This window comes from Rhinatrema bivittatum, chromosome 18 (genome assembly GCF_901001135.1).
Source record: "Rhinatrema bivittatum chromosome 18, aRhiBiv1.1, whole genome shotgun sequence".
In the NCBI taxonomy this organism is placed as follows: Eukaryota; Metazoa; Chordata; class Amphibia; order Gymnophiona; family Rhinatrematidae; genus Rhinatrema; species Rhinatrema bivittatum.
Genome location: NC_042632.1, coordinates 13,584,885 through 13,604,355, shown reverse-complemented (window position 1 = coordinate 13,604,355; position 19,471 = coordinate 13,584,885). Strand labels below are relative to the sequence as shown.

At 44.6% G+C, this 19,471-nt stretch overlaps 1 protein-coding gene across 2 annotated transcripts in view; it reads left to right on the top strand.

The window, feature by feature from the left end:
* The window catches only part of FBXW11 (F-box and WD repeat domain containing 11), a 291,067-nt gene extending 271,842 nt beyond the window's left edge, over window positions 1–19,225 (top strand). For both annotated transcript variants that reach the window (XM_029583589.1, XM_029583590.1), the window contains one exon: window positions 16,219–19,225. The gene's annotated coding sequence lies outside the window, so the exon portion shown is untranslated. The remainder of the gene's footprint in view (window positions 1–16,218) is intronic.
* The last annotated feature ends 246 nt before the right edge of the window (window positions 19,226–19,471 follow it).

Genomic DNA, 19,471 nt, shown 5'->3' with positions numbered 1-19,471 from the left:
GTGGCAGAGAAGTTTTAACTTAGAAAGGAGATCTCACAACAGGTTGTACATGTTCTCACATAGTCTAAAAGCACTCCCAGATTTCATACTTTCTGAACAATTGGTATGGTAAGGATATCGAATAAAAAAAATGATGGAATATCATAAGGCAGAAGGTGGCTTAAGATCATGATTTCAGTTTTCGTAAGATACAAGGAAAACCTGTTATGGCTAAGCCTGGCTCTGATAGAGGAAAGACAGAGAGGTAAAGCAACTGGTAGGTGACCATGATGATTTCAGAGGGAAATAAATTATGTTTGCGTATAGCCTACAAGATAGGCCGAGGATGGAAAGAAGACAATAAAGAGGAATAAGATAGACATTAAAGAGCTGCAGAGAGTGCATAACCTTATGGAACTTATATTTTCCTAGGACAAGCAGGATGGTAGTCCTCACATGTGGGTGACATCGGATGGAGCCCGGCATGAAAAACTTTTGTCAAAAGTTTCTAGAAACTTTGACCAGCACACTGAGCATGCCCAACCTGCTAGCTGCGTATCCACGCGAGGTCCCCTTCAGTCTCTTCTTTTCTTCGGTGCAGTTGCCTTGCGGATTGTGAAGCTCTCAAGTTTCTTGTTTTTTCTCAACATTTTTCAAGTTTTTCCTGCTTCATCAGGTCCCCCTTCATGGTAAGTGTGTCCTCAGTGTGGTATGTGTTATTACCTTTTTCCAACTTTGCGGTCAATTCCCAATTTCGCCTCACAGTGACCACCGGTTATCGACTGCACAGCAGGTGTTTTTCATGGTGTCGACTAGTTTTCATCAGTGCCCGTGGCCCATGCCCATCACGGATCCACATGAGGTTTACATCCTCTGCCTGGGGACCTTGCAGGATGTCCATGGGTGCCATCTGTATCATCAGATGACCTCCAAAAGGCATCTGGCATGCCTCGATAAAATGGAGAAGCTTTTTGGGGCCCTGAAGACTGCTCCTTCTACTCCTGCGTCAGCCCCATCAACACCGAGGGGCCGTGGAGAACCCTTGACATGCTTCCCCTGGCTGTTCCTCTCGCCAGTACCTCCAAGGATCGCGGGGACAGTGTTAGGTCTTCAATGATTTCACCACTCTCCCAGACATTGGGATCTTCCGCTTCCTTGGCGCCATGGAAAGACTGGGCCGAACACCGAAGGAGATCCTGCAGAAATCACCACTGGTCGTTGTTGACGCACAGCTTTGGTTTTGGCGAGGCACCGGCGGCCACTGGCCATCATCGGAGGCCCTATCTTCTGATGACCCCAATCCTAGACGTTCCCTGCCGACACCGGTGCTGGGCACCATGCCACCCCGGAGACCCAAAGAAGAGCCGATGATGCCTCTTCCCCCTCACTCAGTCCTGGCTACTCTGGATTTTCAGGAGGGAGTTGGACCACATGGTGCTCAAAGCTCTTCAGAACGTTGAGCTGTCTGTGCCACCGGCCCCCATATTGGTGCCTGAGCCCCCGCCTTCGATGCTAGCACCCCTGCTAGAGCGTCTGGACGTCCTCCTGGGCACCCTTCTGACGTAGCCGATGCCCAAGGGGGGACCCTCTGTTCCCCAGCAGCCACTGATGCCCTCCACCAGAGCGATCCTGGTTCTCAGGTCCTCTGAGGAGGAAGTTGCAGCTGGTACTGTGTTCCTTGGGCTATGGTTCCCTGAACCCCTGCCAGGTCCTTCCAGCCTCCTACGGTCTCCAGTCTCCTCGATGCCAGGGGAACCATCGATTCCTGCAGTGCCCTTGAGAGCTCCAATGGCTTCAGAGGCCAGGACCGATACCCCTCACAGACCTCACATTAGGCACACTGGTCCCAGTGATGAGGGAAGGGCCTTAGGACCCTTGGGGTGATCAGCAGAACAATCAGAAGAACCATAAGTCACGATTTAAAACTCCAGGGAGGAAGACTCAGAACCAATATCAGGAAGTATTTCTTCACGGAGAGGGTAGTGGATGCCTGGAATACCCTTCCGGAGGAAGTGGTGAAGATTAAAACTGTGAAGGATTTCAAAGGGGCATGGGATAAACACTGTAGATCCGTAAAGTCTAGAGGATGTGAATGAAGAGAGTGGCTTGCAGGAATGATGGCTACTTCCTGGAGATAATACCCTTATTCAATAAACATACACACGGTTAATGCGACTCCAACATTGCTCTATGCTTCAATAGCAAGAGGAAATGTGGAAAAAAGGATTTGCATTCATAAAAAAGCATGGGTGTAGCTTGCTCGTTACGGCGGTTACTACCCCGAATCAATTAAGCCTGATACTTCACTTTCAATGCATATCCAGCGTAGCTTTCTGCTTCAACGGCGGGGGGGGGGGGGATGAAAAAAAGTGGATTTATATTCAGACAACAACCAACAAGGACTGAATTGCATAGGCTGGGTAAACAAATAAATAAGCATGGGAGTAGCTTGCTTATTGCGGCGGTTACTACCCCTAACCAATTAAGCTAGATACTTCACTTTGATGCAGTTCCAACACTGCTCTCTACATTAATGGCGGGGGTGGAAGGGAAATAGAACCAAAAGGTTACTAAGGGCCAAGAGTAACAGATAAGTATGAGGAAAAAAGAAGTGTGAAAGCTTGCTGGGCAGACTGGATGGGCTGTTTGGTCGTCTTCTGCCATCATTTCTATGTTTCTATATGAGTTATCCTCCATTTATTGGGATGACCCCCTCTCGAAGCCTTCCCTTCCGAGGAATGGCACTGATCGCCCCCCAAGGACTTGTCCTTTGCAGGATTTATCAGGGCCATTGCTGAGGCCATCCCCTTTCATCGAGGAGGACACGCGACATAAGATGCTGGAGGTTCTCCGGTTCGCTCCTAAGGAGATCATGGCAGTTCCTATTCACGACATCTTCATGTGGGAGCACCCCATTTCTATCTTCCCCGTCAATAGAAAGGCTGATGCCACCTACTTGGTGCAGCAGGCCATGGGGTTTCAGAAGCGGTACCCCCCCCCCCCCCCAACCAACCGGTGGTCATGGAGTCTGCTCTAAATTAGGTCTAGCACTCCTGCACCCATGCCTCGGCTCGAGAACACAGAAAGCCGGATGCCTTGGGCAGGAAAGCCTTCCAAGGTGCCATGTTGATGGCCCGCATCGCCGCCTACCAACTGTATATGACCCAGTACAACTGCAATCTCTGGAAATGGGTCCAGGACTTTGCAGAGGGCCTACCTCAACAACAACAGGAGGCCCTTTCAGCCATTGTCCTACTGGGTCTCGAGGCTGGAAAGCATGAGGTGCGTTCCACCTATGATATGTTTGAGACGGCGGCCCGCATAGCTATGGTTGCATCAGTGCCAGGAGAATGGCATGGTTCAGAGCCTCTGGCCAGAGGTCCAAGATAGACTAGCCGATCTCCCCTGCACAGGATGCGGTAGTGCAGTTAAAGGGCCATCATGACACCCTTCAACAGCATTCTGCTAGCACCTCTGAAGCTCTGTCCTCGGTCAAGAAGTCCTACAGGCTGCGATCACGGAAGCTCTTTTACCTGCAGAGGAAGTATTATCCTCCAGCATCCAGGGCTTGCATGCCTCGCACCAGTTCTAGGGGCCACCCTTGCCAGCAGCGAGCGCCTAGACCCCAGCAATTCCCGACCACGGGCTTTTGACTGGTGGCGAGGGAGCGAAAGTCAGTTCACCGTACCCCTGATGACAGATCCCTCATATATATTCATTAGGTTTATAGACCGCCTAACACAGAATGGTCTAGGCAGTTAACAATGAAACACGCATCAGTAGGGCCAGGGGTTCCATTCGAGGTATTTCCTCATCCCATAGAGGAATGGTGGCTTGCGCCCCATCCTCGACCTCAGGGCATTAAACAGATTTCTCACAAGAGAAAAATTCAAGATGGTCTCTCTGGACATGCTGCTCCCACTCCTCCGAAGAACATAAGAAATTGCCATGCTGGATCAGACGTCCATCAAGCCCAGCATCCTGTTTCCAACAGAGGCCAAACCAGGCCACAAGAACCTGGCAATTACCCAAACACCAAGAAGATCCCATGCTACTGATGCAATTAATAGCAGTAGCTATTCCCTAAGTAATTTTGATTAATAGCAGTTAATGGACTTCTCCTCCAAGAACTTATCCAAACCTTTTTTGAACCCAGCTACACTAACTGCACTAACCACATCCTCTGGCAACAAATTTCAGAGCTTAATTGTGCATTGAGTGAAAAAGAATTTTCTCCGATTAGTCTTAAATGTGCTACTTGCTAACTTCATGGAATGCCCCCTAGTCCTTCTATTATCCGAAAGTGTAAATAACTGATTCACATCTATCCGTTCTAGACCTCTCATGATTTTAAACACCTCTCATATCCCCCCTGAGCCGTCTCTTCTCCAAGCTGAAAAGTCCTAACCTCTTTAGTCTTTCCTCATAGGGAAGCTGTTCCATTCCCCTTATCATTTTGGTCGCCCTTCTCTGTACCTTCTCCATCGCAATTATCTTTTTTGAGATGCAGCGACCAGAATTGTACACAGTATTCAAAGTGGGGTCTCACCATGGAGCGATACAGAGACATTATGACATTTTCCATTTTATTCACCATTTCCTTCCTAATAATTCCCAACATTATTTGCTTTTTTGACTGGCTTTGCTCTCTCAACCTCGGCTTATGGGACATATAGCTGTCTCCCCAGTTACCGGAAGTACCTCCGTTTTGTGGTGGGGAAGGGCTGTTACCAGTACAGGGTACTGCCCTTCGGGCTAGCCTCAGCCCCCTGCGTATTCACCAAATGTTCAGCAGTGGTGGCTGCCTCTCTGATGTCTGTCGGTACATGTCTTCCTGTACCTAGACAACTGGTTGGTCAAGAGCAACTCTCGTGCAGGGGCCTTGAGTGCTCTGGCCCTAACAGTGCAGATGCTACAGATGGGGTTTATCAACTACCCCAAGTCTGATCTTTGTCCATCTCCCCAACTGGACTTCATAGGAGCCAGATTGGATACAACGCAAGCGAGAGCGTTTCTGCCCAGGGACCACTGGGCTCTTGCCCTCGCCTTGCTGGCCTACCTTGTATGGAACAGCCAGCCCGCCTTCTCCGCCTGCTAGGCCACATGGAGGCTTCCGTCTGTGACCACTCGCCCACCTGTGCATGTGGAGGGCTCAATGGACCCTGTGGTCCCAATGGTGACAGGCCTCTCAGGACCTCGAGACTCATGTGGCAGTCACGGACCTTCTGCAGATGTCTCTATTCTGGTGGGAAAATATTTCCAACTTGGAAAGGGGCTCCCCTTCCAAGCTGCTCTGCCTCAGGTGGTCCTCACCACCGATGCCTCCCCTCAGGGCTGGGGAGTCCATGTGAATGGTATCCACACGCAGGGTCCCTGACCACCTCCGAAGCCCGCTGTCAAATAAACTTCCTGGAGCTTCAGGCAATCAGTTACACCTTGTGGGCGTTCAGAGACTAGTTGTCACAGAAGGCGGTCCTGATTCAGACAACCAAGTCACGATGTGGTATATCAATAAGCAGGGCGGCACGGGCTCATGCTGGGTCTGAAGTTGGTATACATGTGGACCTGGGCCTTGTCGCAAGGGATGTCCCTCTGAGCCACGTACCTGCCAGGGCACCTGAATGCGCTGGCGGACCACCTAAGCCACTCCTTCCAGCCTCACGAGTGGTCTCTCAACCCGGAGGTAGCAGCCAAACTGATCTGCCAGTGGGGCACACCAGATGTGAACCTGTTCGCCTCGCCCCACAATCACAAGGTGAGCAAGTTCTGCTCCCTGTGGTCAGGGGGCAGGCAACCATCCTGCGATGCCTTCTCCCTTCACTGGGGGAAGGGCCTGCTATATGCTTAACCTCCTCTGCCTCTCCTCTTGAAGACATTACTGAAACTTCAACAGGACAGAGGGACCATGATACTTGTGACCCCCTTTTGGCCCCAACAGGTCTGGTTTCCGCTTCTGCAGGACCTATCGGTGCGACAACCTATCTGGCTAGGGACAGCACCTGACCTCATCTCCCAGAATCGGCACTCTGCACCATCTGAACTTCCATGCGTTAGGGCTGACAGCTTGGATGTTAAGCACATAGTCCTTCAGCCCCTGACACTCTGTCTCTCCCAGGTTCTGCTGGCATCTCGGAAGCCTTCCACCAGGAATTCTTACAGTTTAAAGTGGAAGAGGTTTTCCATCTGGTGTGCGGGGCATGACTTGGATCTCTTTTCATGCCCCCTACCTTGGCTATTGGACTACCTGTAGCACCTTTCCAAGTCTGGGCTTCAAACCAACTCAGTCAGGGTCCACCTTAGCGCTGTCAGCGCATACCACAGAGGTGTTGCTGGCGTGCAGCTTTTGGTAGGCTATTTCATGTGGGATCTCCTCCAACTGAAGCGCCCCCCACCCTTCGGCCTCCTGTAGCATCCTGGGATCTCAACGTTGTCCTGGCTTGGCTCATGTGCTCTCCCTTTGAGCCGCTGCAGTCCTACAATTTGAAGTTGCTCACCTGGAAAGTTATATTTCTGGCAACAATTACTTTGGCTTGCAGAGTCAGTGTGCTGCAGACGTACCTGCCGTACATGAGGTTCTTCCATGATCATGTGGTCTTGCGTACGCATCCTAAGTTTCTGCCCGAGGTTGTGACTGATTTCCACCAGTCCATCGTTCTACCCACCTTCTTTCCTAGGCCTCATTCCCACTCAGGGGAATGGGCTCTGCATACCTTGGACTGCAAGAGGGCCTTGGCTTTCTACCTAGACCGCATGGCCACCACAAGCAGTCCACCCAGTTCTTTGTATTCTTTGATCCCAACAGACTGCGAGTGGCGGTGGGTAAACAAACCTTGTCAAATTGGCTGGTGGATTGCATTGCTTTTTGCTATGCGCAGGCAGACCTTCCGCTTGCTGGCAGAGTAAAGGCTCACTCTGTGCGGGCTATGGCGACATTGGTGGCTCATTTGCATGCAGACCCCATCGTCGAAATTTGCAGAACCACAACCTGGAGTTCCCTTCATACATTTGCAGCTCATTACTGCTTAGATAAAGACAGGCGTCAGAACCGTGCCTTCGGTCAGTCTGTCCTGCACAACCTATTTTAGACTTGAACCCAACTCTTCCTGTCAGTGCTGTGGGAACCAGACAGTCCTCAGCTGACTTAGTGTTGCAGTTGTTGTGCCCGTTGGCATCTTGTTCAATCGCTGTTGGTCTCTTCTGTTCACCCTGACAGTCTAGAGATTGGTACTCATCCACATGTGAGGACTACCATCCCGCTTCTTAGGAGAAGGCGCAGTTGCTTACCTGTAACAGGTGTTGTTCTAGGACAGCAGGATGTTATTCCTCAGGAATCCCACCCGCCTGCCCACGGTTTTGGGTTCTCCTCCGGTTTATTTTATTTTTTTTCGCTCTTATTTTTCTATGTTTCAAGACTGAAGGGGGACCTCGTGTGGACACACAGATAGCAGCAGGCTGGGCATGCACAGTGTGCTGGTCAAAGCTTCTAGAAACTTTGACAAAAGTTTTCCATGTTGGGCTCTATCCGATGATGTCACCCACATGTGAGGACTAACATCCTGTTGTCCTAGGAGAACACCTGTAAGCAACTGTGCTTTGATATTGGGAGCCACAGAGAAACACTGAAGTTTTGTCTATAAAAGGTATAAAGTGAACCAGGAAAGGACAGATCCTGTAATGCCAGTCTCAGTAAGAAATATACTGTGATTAAGGTTGTTGAAGGCTCTAGTAATATCAAGTAAAACTAGCAAGTAAGAGGTGCCTGAGTCAAATCCTCTCTATACCTCAAAACCTCAAACCCTCTCTCACTAATTCCTGCTGAATATTTATCATACTATTACCATTCACAACTGTCATATTTATTCATTTGATTACCTATGTACCGTTTCATTTTTCACTTGCTATTCTAATGTATCAATAGGCTGAAATGTAAATATTGTGCTGTTCAATTTCTCCCCTTCCATCCCAAGTTTATTTTCCTTGTTTTTTGTAACTTTCCCTCTCCCTTTTTCTGATTCACTGTATTTAAAGTTCAAGGTTCTTATTGAAAATATTGTTTTTTACGTTACGTTATGCTTTACACTCCTTGTTATTTGTAAACCGGGTTGATGTGATGCCTATCATGAAACTCGGTATAACAAAAACAATAAATAAATAAATAAATATATGGAATCAATACTGAATGGAATAAAGTTTCAGTATTATGGAACTTTATAAAACCATATTGGTATTGGTCTAGAATTGAATTGTCAAAGAATTGGGTAGGCTTCTACATAACAGATTCAGTGATCTTAGATAAAAATGGAAGTGATGAAATGGGACAGAAATCATAATATTCAGTGGGATCAGCTGAAGTTTGTTTTTTTTTTTCAAAATCGGTTGTACAGAATAGATTGTGGGGAAGATAAGAGGATAGAGACAAATTGACAGTTTTGGAAATTGGTTCATTGATATGGGAAACAGTTTAGGAGGCTGGTAGAGCATAGATTGAGGGGACATCAGGAAGAGTTTAGTGTATTGATTATCTGTAGAATTTTGCTTTGTACTATGTACTCCAATTCTGACCAAAGATTAATCTAAAAGGATCCATCAGAAACAGAAGGATGGGTATATGGTGGAAAATGTGCTCATAAATTCATGATCTTAGATGACAAGAAATTTGAAAAGGATTCACACATACTCATATCCAGATTTGGGGCGGGGGTGATTAGTTAGACATTTTACTATGGAAAATAGTGCCTTGGTGGTATATCCTGATGTATTTATCCTGTCAGAAAAATATTGTCATTCGGCCTGATTCAAAACAGATCTATACTGAAAGAGACTATAACAGTAAATTTCAAAGTTTTCTGCCATAGGAAACTTACACCATTTGGCTTCAGCTCTATGGAGAGTTTGTTTATGCTGAAACAGCATATGCGAGAACCATGGAACTTTATTTGTACACTTGGTGGATTTTAATTGCAAAGGGGTCAGCTCATCCTTTATGGAAATAATATTATTGTACCAGAATTAACTGTATCATTCAGAGGGACTAGTTTCTCTTTAAAGCTGTCAAGATTGGTCATTTGAGAATGGGAGAATTCTTATTAAATATATTGCTAACAATTCTTTTGGAATATGACACTGGATTCTAAATAATGATCAGACCAGGATACAGAGTCAATTCTTAAGTTTGACGCAGTCAGAAAGAAAACAGAAGAATTTATAAACATTAAATCTGGGGTGTAACCAGCTTTATGAGTGGAAATATTAATGACTTGCTCCCAGCTAAAAACAGAATGCTTCACAGGCTAGAGATTGTAGCATTTGATTGCCAAGCAAATAGTCTTGGTGAGGTTGGAGTTGGCAGAGGAGAGAAATTCAGTTAGTGGAAAGCTGTTTTGAAGTAAAAGATCGGGTGGACAGTAAACTAGACAGGTCTTGAGGATTTTAGAGACAAGAAATATGACCTCATAAGCTGGTATATCACAAACTGTGATATATCAGCTATGAACCAGTGTAGTCATTAGGACAACACTGGTTCATAGCTGGTATATCACAGTTTCTGGCCCAAGACTCGGTTATGTACAAACAGCCTGGCATGGTACTGAGTAGTAGGTCATGAATGATAAAGATTTCTTTGAAATGGACTGGGCATTGATTAGTACTATGGAAATCGTTCTGGTTAATGTTAAAAATTTACAAACACAAAACGAAGGGCTTGAAAGAACAAAAATCAAATACCTTCAAAAACCATGTATCTAATTATTAAGAACACGACTCAGAAATAATGGTGTAACCTAATATACATCCACCGCCTCTTGCCACGCAATGGGCCATAAACGGTATCAGTAATGATCACTTATGGTCTCATTCATTTGCCGGTTCAAAAGACAATTCTTTATTCTAACTAATTATATTGATTATTCTGAGTTATAAATATAAATGTGATTAGAAACCAAAACCCACACTTAAATCATTTATCACACTACTCTTCAATCAATATGAATCTAAAAAATTATTACTTATCTTAACCAAAATTGAAACGTCCCTCCTCGCTGAATGTTCCAAATTCCAGAACACCTGACTTCAGCCCATGTTTCAGCAGACACCACCTGCTTTGGGATAACAATCTAAATAGAGACAACCATTACACAGTGCTTTGTTACTCATTGCGAGTCATCAATCTAAAGGAAAAAAAACATTCTTCAGCCATCATTTTAAAATGTGTTTATTCTTCAATTGCAAAAACACATACACGTACCCATAAAACCACACACGTGTTCTAACAAACACCTATCTTACCCATTTGACAACAGGAACTTCTCTAACTGATAATAGTTACAATGGCAAAACCCTCAACTAGAGCGGAGAAGAGGGGAATAGTTTAAATAAACCCAGCCATTTGGAAAAGCGGCATGACCGAACATCACAAACATAAGCCAAAATGCCATGTGGTTGCAAATGTTATATTTTTTAAAGGACCTAGCACTTGTCCCATTCTATTTCCTTATTAAGACCGAATGGTTGAACTGTTTCCAAACAATAAATCCGCTGCTGTTCCTTGCGAATTAAAACTGTATCAATATCTCCACCCCAGATACCAGTGTTCATCACCTCCAATACAGCAAAAGTAAAATCAGGAAAAGTATGCCCTCTCTCCCGACAGTGAGCGACTAGAGGAGCCTCAAATCTGTTATATTTAATCGCGCTACGGTGCTCTTTCATCCGTGTGCGAACAGAGCGCATGGTCTTACCAATATATATTAATGAACATGTACACCACATGATGTATACAACACATGAAGAGGTACACGAAGTGGCTGTCTTCAAAATGTAATTGGACAGCTTCTCAAGCGGCAAAACTTCACCGCTAAATGATTGAACACGTAATGAACAATTCCCACAGGGATAATGTCCAGGCCGTCCCACTGAATTAAGCATTAACCCAGTGGATCCGACAGAACTGACAACCATATCTCTAATATTTTTACACCTAGTCAGTGCAAAGGCCTATCATTAAGTAAGGAATGTAAACCTAGAACCCCTCAATGCCACTTGGCAATCCGCTGGACCTTATAACTATGAAGAGAGTATGGTAAGACACAAACTGGTCGTGTGGTGGTCTCATAAACATGTAACAGTAACTCCCTGTTGACCCATCTCGCTCTCTTATATGCATATTGCACAACAGAGGGATGATATCCTCTTCAGATGAAAGATTGACATATCTCCTTAGCACGCAACTTAAATTCATTGAAATCCGAACATAGCCTCCTCAACCTAAAAAATTGCCCTACTGGCAAGTTATCATGTAAACGTTGTGGATGACAGCTATGATATGCAGCAAAGTATTACGATCGGTTGGTTTCTTAAAAATAGAGAAACGAAACCCATCAGGTTTTAGACAGATTTTAATGTCCAAGTAAGCCACACTGGTGGAGTCAAAGGGATAAGTAAACTTCTTTACATCTAGACAGTTCAATCAGTCCATAAAAGCACAGAACTCTTCCTTGGTGCCATGCCACACTTCCAAAATATAATCAATAAAATGGCGCCAAACTGCCACATGTGAACAATACGGATTCACTGATAACCAATGAGCCTCAATCAACATATAAGTTGGCCACATCGGGGGCCATAGTGGCCCCTATCGCCATCCCTTTAATCCGTTTATAAAACTTGCCATTAAACAAGAAAATATTCTCCTCCAAAGCTATAGTGGCTAGCTCATAAACAAAAGAATACGGTACCCGTTCACATAGGGCACTACTTGCCATAAAATGCTGGAGATTCTCCAGTTTGTGGACTCTCCAAAGGAGATTGTGGCTGTCCTGGTTCATGAAATCTTGAAGGAGCTGCTCCTGAGGATTTGGAACCAACCCCTCACAGTCCCTTCTATGAACAGGAAGGCAGATGTGGTGTACTTAGTCCAGCATACCACTGGCTTTGAGAGGTGCCAGTTCCGCCAGTCGGTGGTGGTAGAGTCCACACTTAAGAACGCCAAACACTCCCAAACTCATGCTTTGGCTCCTCTGGGAAGGAGCACAAAGGTCTGGGGAGGAAGGTCTTTCAGGGCACCTTTCTGATAGCCCGAATTGCCTCCTGCCTATATGACTCAGTACTCAAAACCTGTGGAAACAGGTTCAGGATAAGGACGTCGCAGCAGCAGCAAGAGGCTTTGCAGGCAGTCAAGCAACAGGGCCTTGAGTGTGGGAAGCATGAGATGCGTTCTACCTATGATGTGTTTTTGAGACGGCAACGAGGGTCGCTGCTGCGGGGATCAGGGCCCGCCAGATGGATGTGGCTAGTGTAGCTGGGTTTAAAAGAGGTCTGGATAAGTTCTTGGAGGAGAAGTCCATTACCTGCTATTAATTAAGTTGACTTAGAAAATAGCCACTGCTATTACTAGCATCAGTAGCATGGGATAGACTTAGTTTTGGGGTACTTGCCAGGTACTTATAGCCTGGATTGGCCACTGTTGAAAACAGTATACTGGCCTTGATGGACCCTTGGTCTGACCCAGTATGGCATGTTCTCATGGAGTGCAGGTCTTTCCCTACCTGAATGACTGGTTGGTCAAGACTACTACCCAGGTGGGGGCGACATGATCCCTACGTTTAACCATCCTGGTGTTGGAATCTCTGGGGTTCGTTATCAACGTCCCGAAGTCTCATCTCTGCCCATCATCTCAGCTGACTTCATTGGCACTCTGCTGGACACGGCTCAGGCGAAGGCCTTTTTGCCCCACACCAGGGCACTTCTATTTGTATCCATGGCAGTGCAATGGAGTCGGCAGGTCTTAGCATGATGAATGTTGTGACTGGTGGTCCTTAGCTGCAACAGTCCTTGTCACTTCTTGGGCGTGCTTGTACATGCGCAGAGCCCAATGGACCCTGAGGTCCCAGTGGCAGCAAGCCACCCAGAGCCTCCTGGTGCACATCCAGGTTACTCTGTCCCTCTGGAGCTCCTTGTCTTAGTGGGGGAGTCTCTCCAATTTAGTGCAGGGAGTGACATTTCAATCTCCCTCTCCCCAAATTGTTCTCACTATGGATGCGTCCAACTTGGGGTGGGACACCCAGGGCCAGTAGTCCACCCAGGAAGCACAATGCCAAATCAACTTCCTGGAGCTATGGGTGATCAGATATGCTCTCTGGGCCTTCAGGGATCGGCTAGCCAACAAGTAGTCCTGATTCAAACTGACAACCAGGGAGTGATGTGGTACATCAACAAACGGGCACGAGATCATTCCTCCTGTGCCAGGCAGTGGTCCAAATCTGGTCTTGGGTCCTATGCCAGGGGAATGGTGCTCTGAGCCACGTATCTGGCAGGAATGGAGAACATGGTAGCAGACCGCTTAAGTTGAACTGCCAGGCCCCACAAGTAGTCCCTGAAGCAAGCAGTGGCGGATCAGGTCTTTTGCTTCTGGGTTCTCCCGGATGTGGACCAGTTCTGTTTCCTGTGCAGGGGGACGGCTTCCTGTGCAACAGGAAGGTGGCCCAGTTCTGCTTCCTGTGCATGGGGGACGGCTTACCTGCCTGGGCTGCTTTTGCCCGCAATTGGAGCCAGGGCCTCCTGTATCCTCCGATTCTCCTTAAGCTTCGTCAGGACCACAGGACTATGATCTTCAAGGCCCCTCACTGGCCGAAGCAGGTCTGCTTCACGCTTCTTCGGGATCTCTCCCGGGAACCGATCAGCCTGGGGTCCTCCCCAGATCTCATCATTCAGGATCAAGGCAGGCTGCGGCATCCTAACCTCCAGCCCTGTCGCTCACGGCCTGGATGTTGAGAGGTTAATTCTGCAGCCCCTTGACCTTTCTGAGGATGTGTCTCTGGTCCTGGTGGCTTCCAGGAAGCCTTCCTCTAGGAAGTCTTATGGACTCAAATGGAGAAGATTTTCCATGTGGTGTGGGCAACATGGCCTAGACACCTTCTCTTGCTCCACTCCCAAACTGCTTGATTACCTTTTGGACACTGGTCTGAAAGCCAACTTCATTAGGGTGCATTTGAGTGCGATTGGTGCCTACCACCATGGTGTGGATGGCGTGCCCATCTCTGTCCAACCTATGGTGGGTTGGTTTATGCGTGGGCTGCTTTAGTTGAAATCTCTCTGAGGGCCCCCCCTCCCCCCACACTGTGTCTTGGGACCTCAATGTGGTTTTGGCTCAACTGTTGAAAGCTCCTTTCGAACTGCTGAGGTCCTGCAACCTGAAGTACCTGACCTGGAAGGACTTATTTTTGGTGGCAGTCGCTTCAGCGCAGAGTCAATGAGCTTCAGGCATTAGTGACCTACCCACCATACAAAAGTTTTTTTCATGATCAGGTGGTTCTCCACATGCACTCTAAGTTCCTTCCCAAGGTAGTGATGGACTTCCACCTTAATCAGCCATCCTGCTAACCTTCTTTCCCAATCCTCACTCGCACCAGGGCGAGCAGGCTCTACATAGTATGGATTGCAAGAGGACCTTGGCCTTTTATCTGGAGTGGACAGAAGGACATAGGCGGTCCACACATCTTTCTCCTTTGACAAGACTAGATTGGGAATTGCTGTTGCCAAGCTGACTGTCCAATTGGCTGGCAGATTGCATCTCCTTCTGCTATGCTCAGACGGGACTGCAGCTTGGGGGCTATGTCAAGGCTCACTCTGTCAGAGCCGTGGCAACATCAGTGGCCCACTTGTGTGCAGATCCTCTGGTGGAGATCTGCAAGGCTGCAACATGGAGGTCTCTTCATATGTTTGCCTTTCATTATTGCCTGGATAGGGATAATTGACGTGACAGTTTCAGCCAGTCCATCTTCCGGAATCTTTCAGCTATAAAACCCAATTCTTCTGCCTAGGGCCCTTATTTCGGGTTCAGGCTGGCTCCCTCTGTTACCAACAGCACAAGTGGTGTTGTGCCCATTGGCACCTGGTTACGTTACTGTTGGCCCCTTTGTTGGGAGCAGCCTGCAGCTAGGGAGTCACCCATATGTGAGGACTACATCCCGCTTGTCCCAGGAGAGAGAGTTGCTTACCTGTAACAGGTGTTCTCCTAGGACAGCAGGATGTTAGTCCTCACGAAACCCTCCCTCTATCCCACAGAGTTGGGTTTCTCCTCTGTTTTTATTTTTTTCGTAATTCTATATTATGAGACTGAAGAGGTACCCCACATGGACTCGTGGATTAGGGCATGCTGGGCATGCTCAGTGTGCCAGTCAAAGTTCTAGAAATTGACACAAGTTTTCCGTGCCGGGCTCTATCTTATGATGTCACCCATATGTGAGGACTAACATTGTGCTGTCCTAGGAGAACACCTCTGCTATCACTTTTGGAATCATAAAAAATATTACTGCCTTGGATGCTTGATTATATCATGACATTGAAGTTAAATTAATTTTCAACTCTGCATTCTGCACTGCTCCTGTTTGGTGACATAAACCACTGGTGCCTAGAATGTGCTCTCTGTAAGTGGTATATATTTTTCTAAAGTACTATTTTTATATAGTAATGTTTTTAGTTTGTGTTAAACTTGTTTGCATTAGCAACAGATATCAAGATCAAAATTCACATTAACTTAATGACCCTGGGTCATGATTATCTTATTTTTAACATAATATAATTAATTTTATTGTAAACCATTTTGAAATCTGTTGACCTACAGAATGCCCTGACCGGGAACACTTTGCTGCTCAGCCCTCAGTCATCAGCTGGTGTCCATGGTGCTGATTATGTCAGAGGGGAAGCTGGGACTGAGCAGAGAGCTCTTCTTCAGATCAATGCTGGCTATACCATCTCTGCTGACTGCAGGCATTGAACTGTAGGTGCAGGTATCCCTGGTTTCTGGAGCAAACTCAGCAGAGTGTGCAGCTAACGATTGAAGGGGTAGAGGAGAGACTGCAACGTGTTTAATTTAGGAGTAAATGTGTGTATGTAGGGGGCTAAATTGCATGTTCGTGCAGGGAAATGCCTATTGCATTTTTTATTTGTCAAAGCCTGATTTATTTTCTTACTGGCCTAATGACAAAAAACAAATAGTGGATGAAATTTGATCTGTGTGTAAATCTGGAGTAGTGCTGCCATTAATATGAACCCAAAATGTTTGTTATAGAATAGGCTACCATGCTAAGCTATTTCAAATGCCTTTGCTTGTTTAAATTTATTGTAATTCACCTTGAGACCAACTTTGATAAAAGGTGGAATATCAAATGTCCATAAATAAACAAAACTGAAATATATGTAAGGTGGTATTTGCCAGGCTTTACCTACTTTTTTGTTTTTTAGGATTCCGCAGTCTTGAACTACTGGATATGTGGCTACTTCATGCCTGAAGATGTTGATTCACAACTAATTATTAAGAGTCAGGACTGGTTACAGATGCTGTGTAGATGTAAGCAGCACAATTGTTTGCCCAAATTTCTCATACTCTCTCCTGCTCCCTCCCCACTGAGGCTTTTCTGGAGGCTTTTACTACAGATTCATTGACTTCAAGTGATTGAAAAAGAGGAGCCTATCCCTTCACTGCAGCGAACTGTCCAAAGCTTCAAGTAACTGGTTAAAGGAGAACTGAACTGATGACCTGTTTTTCCAGAAAGTTATTCAGAAGTCAAGAAAGGACTTGGCCTAATTTATAATGCTTTGCACTTTTGTCTTTGACTAAAAGAGACATTCTCCAGTGAAGATTGGGTGCCAAACACATATCCAGAACGTACAGAGCTTTGCTTTCAAAGTCATTGTTCTTTTATACACTGTTGCAGTTTTTAAAGTCACATTTTTTTTGTTTAACAGGAAGGTTGAGCAACTAGCAATTTCTCAACTAATCATTAATTTCATTTTCTGCACCAATAATTTCCTTCATCTTGGCTACTTTACAAAAGGCAATATGATCTATAATTAGATGTATGGTATTGTCTTTCTTTTCGTGAATCTGTGCTCTGTACTTCAGCTGTCCAAGCCTTTTTCTGCTATATGGTGTAGTAAAATCTCTCCATGTGTGCTTGCCTCAACAATTCAGATATACGCATCAGATATACGCATGTAAATATAATGTATACAATAGTTCCAGTCCCTAGTTGTTAGGAATCAGGGTATCCTAACACTAAGTGCTAATGCAAATTATGTCCGTGGCATTGAAATTCCAGCTGCTAGCACCAAAGGGTTAATATCACGACTCAGTATATCCCTCTTAAAATAAAGGTGGGTTTTCAGTATTCTTTAGGATTTTTAAAATAAAAGCTACATGTTTTAAATTGAAATTTCTAAGTTTTTTAGAACTTGAATGTTTAATTTATATTCCATTTGTCATATTTTGTGCAGCAGTATTTACACTAGGTCTTTTTTTTTATTGTATTTAACACTTTTATGGTGGGGAAAAGGAACTTAAGGTATCTGCAGTTTGAAATACTAGAGAAAATTGGCTAGCACTGCTGACTAAAAAGCATGGACATTAGTATTTATCACTGTTGCTACTTACAATACAACAGAGAACAACTCTGCTGGCAATATATTCAGTGTTTTAGGGCTTTTTACCTACATACAATATTTTACCATTCTATTATTCAGTTTTCCTTAGAGATGAACCAGAACATCAGCATTCAGGATAGGTCAAACTTCACCCATAGTGTGTGTATCATTAGTCATACAAGGATTTCTGGCTCACATAAAGCTGATCCAGGAAAATCAAATTGCTAGGTTATATGTGGGAGTTGATTTACTCTCATCTTTTCCAGATTATTTCCGTGACTTTCAAGGGGTCTATCAGGGGGTCAGAGTTTTGGTTTAGAATATCAAATCATTGACATCTTCGCCCATCCGTGGTTTAGCTTGGTAGTGATGATTTGGCTCCATGATTGCATGTCATCTTTAGAGGAAGTTTTGACACTATCAATGTACTTGATTTTGAGCTCAACCTGCCTCCCCTGTAAGCTTAATTAATCACACCTGAACATGTGCAAGCAAAATTCCAGGTGGCCATAAACTCATTGAAGAAGCTGAAATGAATTAAATTGCTGGTAATAGGAGGTAAAAAATTTTCTACTTCAGACTTTTCTACAGGAAAGCAGACACCTCATCTGTATGCTTATGGCAAATTAGTATAAACCCTTGAGTTGTCATATTCTACTGCAGCAGTCCCTCAGCACTCTGTTTTGACCACTAAATCCAGGTGTGATAGCACTGTAAGTCTACTATATGATCACAGTGATTATTTAGGGCAGTGGTGCTCAAACACCGGTCTTTGGGGCTCTCTCTAACTAGTTTGGTTTTCAAGATATATTTGCAGTCTGGTTCTTAAATCCAGTGCAAGGAAATAGGTCTTATGTTTATTCATTATGTAAATGGAAACCAGATTAGTATGGGAGGAAGGATCAAGGACCATTTTGAGCTCTACTGATTTAGGAGAAAAACATAAGTACAAATAATGAGAAATGATAGTCATGTTTTTGTCCTGTTACAAATGTAATTTTCATTTTGTCCTTTGTTGCAACTTATTTTATTTTTGTCGGTAGCAAGTTGGCCATTAAATATAGAAATCACCCTTCAAATATTACCAAAACATTTTTAAAATGCAACTTTATACATCTGTTTCATCCTTTGCATTAAGAACGGTGTTGGGATCAACATATTTATTTTGTTTTCTTTTTAAGTTAGTAAACTCCCTTTACATGTTTGAGTATTTCTTTCTTTGAGAATATCAAACTTTTAAAGAAAAATAACTGGTTTTCCTAATACGTATCTGTAAAACTCTTGGTAAACTTGACAATAGTTTGTAAAAGTGGCTTACTTTTTTTCCCCTTTTTTGCCTAAAAGCTTTAGAATGAAGTGTCTGCTATTGCAGCCCTAAAGAAAAAAGTGATCTTGTGTATAATGAATGGAGTCCACTTTTATGCATGTGCGAGATGAAATTCATGTTTTACCTTGGGAGATAATGGTATTTGACTTGCAGTCTAAACTTCTTGATTGTGCTTTGTGTAACATACCAGTGGACTTTGTGATTGGCACCCAAGGACTCTGATTCCTGGGATTAATGGTAGTGATCCCTGGCTGCACTCTGGACTTTGTTATTGCTAACCATAACTGAGCAACTGTACATTACTGCTATATTAATGTTTCAAAGCACTGGGGTAGTATAATTCTAACTTGTAATTATGTTTGCCAATTATCTGTTTGAAAAAAGTTTGTGTATGAACATCTTATTGAAACTGTTAAATTGTACAGATATTGTTTATGATCTAAAGCTTTGTACTGTGGAATGTGCTTAATAAAAAAAAGTTTGAAGTTTGTGTATAGGAAATACATGAGTACAGTAATGTCTTCCAGCTAAAAATTCCAGTAGTATACATTATGTAATTATGCATTAGGGATAAAAATAAAATCAGTATTTATGGGATTATACTTCACCAAAAAAGCATTTCAGGGAGACTTTTTTTCTTTATATAATAGTTTTGGAACTGCATGATGGATGTTTCTAAGAGCAGATAAGTTGATCTATAGGTCATGATATGGTTTAGATAATGTAGGGTATTGGAAGAGGTTTTTT